Below are 2,585 nucleotides of genomic sequence, written 5' to 3' on the forward strand. Positions count from 1 at the left end.
AAAAAATGGTGAAATTGCACTAGAGTTTTTGGATTTTTTCCCTATTATTGCCATTGCCATTATCATTACCACTAAGGTTATCTTCACCATCATCATCATTATTGTATTCATTTTTATTTCATTTTATTTTCATCATCATCATCATAATATTATCATTATCATTATCATTAGTATTGTCATTTCATTATCATTATCATCATCATCATCATTATCATCATTATTATTAAGATCATTACCATTATCATTATTCTTATTATTACCATCACTGTCATTTTCATTGTTGCTGTTATTATTATTATTATTCTCATTATTATTATTAGTAGTAGTAGTAGTAACAGCAGTAGAAGCAGTAGTAGTTTATATAAATCGATATTGATGAATTGTGACATTTGGCAAATAGAAGCTAATATCAAAATGAAAGTGTAGGATAATCACAAGAAAAAAAACTTTCCTCTAGTAAGGCAACCGCACTCTAAGCAACAAGAATCTTTCAATCATTATATCACGATCTGCCAGCAACTTTGTTTTAATTTTTGTCACATACATTATAACATCTTACTTCTTCATAACTTTCGCAGATACTCACAAATATGACTACTTACTACATACTTGTCTTCGGAAATTAGGTCATGACTCCACTCGGCCGTGGATTCACATACACGCCAGTAAATACCTATATTATTGATCCAGTAATTAAATAAGTATATTTTGTCTGTGTAGTGCAATTTCTCAAAACTAAAAAGCTTAATTTTTTAAACAGCACATTGGGATCGTACGCCATCGAACTGTTATGCATAAATAACATTCTTTAACGATCTACAAATAGCACTCTCTATGAATCTGTAAACAGCACTCTTTTCCGAGGTCGAGAATATTTCATTCGGTAAACTAAGCTGATTTTACCTTGTATGAGAGTACTTACTACGTACTGTTTAATTATCCTCTTCTTCTGCAGCGGAGCCTCGGAATCCAGGACTGCTTCCTTTCGATATCTGGATTCCCGCAATGTTGTACTTTGCCATCGCGGGGCTTTGATTCCTCAACTTCATGTTTGGTTGTGTAGTTCACCATCAGCCAGATAATTCACACAGAAAGGATGTCGTTTACCATGAGTATTAGTTAGAACGCAAAATAATTCGTGCAGTCAGTTCTTGATAGAAATGATATCATAATTTTAATTATAATTCTTGCTCTGTGAGATGATCTACTCGTTAAATCTTGGTATATTAATTCTCATTTTTCTCCTCTACATTTATGGGTCATGGAAGCAACGTTTTCACTGAATTCCTTTCGTTTAATCTTGCTTTCATTGGTTTCCACTCATTGGTGTAGAAAAAGTTCGGAGGCGAGAGTGGTTGGCGTTTCCGCTACCGCTTGCTACTCCTCCTTACTTTCCGTTCCCTTTTCATCGGCTTTACTTTCTTCTTCCTGTTTTCCGTCGAGCATTCTGATGTCCATTTCTCCTTTCCTGCCACCTGAGAATTTTGCAAGATTTTTACAAAATATGACAAAGACTATGGGAAAAAGAGGGAAAAACATGAAATTTAAAAAACAACTTAACGTTTGGCTACACTAAAGTTACTTTATCTGATAATATTCTGTTAAAAAAATGATTCTAACTCGTGTCATTAAAAAAAAAAAAAAAAACAGTGGCATAGGAGTTATTTCTTACAATGGAATTCAACTTTTTTCTTGATTTTCAACTTCTCTCTTTTTGGGATGGCGTTGCTTGAAGCAAAAGGGCAATGGGCAGGGTGTTAGTTTTTCTCTATTAAAATTTCTTTTTTTCGCCTTTCCCCCTTTTTCGAAAAGCATGCTTAACAGCATTTATTTTCCACGCAAAAAAAAAATAAAATTATTTAAAAATGGAAGAACTATTTTGGGAAAACGAAACTACACCAACGTACAGTCTGCAAAGTATTACGAAATCGCAGAGAATCCTGGACAAGAAACGCCGTTTGGGAATTCTTAGTCTTTGCAGTAAATGCCTCCACGATCCCCGGGAAATGTAGGGGGGTTCACAACTCCCCAAACTTAAATCACGACTGGGACCTAGGCGCAATGCCGGAACACCATCGGCATATTTCTTTTTTCATTCATTCCCTTTTTTTTCCGACATTCACTGAAAGCATCATAATTTTCATTATCTTTACATTATATTGTCATTTCTTATATTATCATCATCATCACATTATCATCATTATTATTAAGACATTACCATTATCTTTTCTTATTATTACCATCACTGTCATTTTCTTTGGGGGGTTTTTTTATTATTATTATTTTCTCATTTTTATTATTATATATAGTAGTAACAGCAGTAGAAGCAGTAGTATTTTTATATAAATCGAATTGATGAATTGTGACATTTGGAAAATAAAAGCTAATATCAAATAAAAAGTGTGGGAAAACCCAAAAACAAAAAAATTTTCCTCTAGTAAGGCAACCGCCTCTAAGCAACAAAAATCTTTCAATCTATATACGATCTCCCCAGAAACTTTTTTTAATTTTTGTCAATACTTATAAATTTTTACTTCTTCAAACTTTCGCAATACTCAAAAATATGACTATTACTCTACTTGTCT

The sequence above is a fragment of the Penaeus monodon genome, chromosome 2 (genome assembly GCF_015228065.2).
Source record: "Penaeus monodon isolate SGIC_2016 chromosome 2, NSTDA_Pmon_1, whole genome shotgun sequence".
Taxonomy (NCBI): Eukaryota; Metazoa; Arthropoda; class Malacostraca; order Decapoda; family Penaeidae; genus Penaeus; species Penaeus monodon.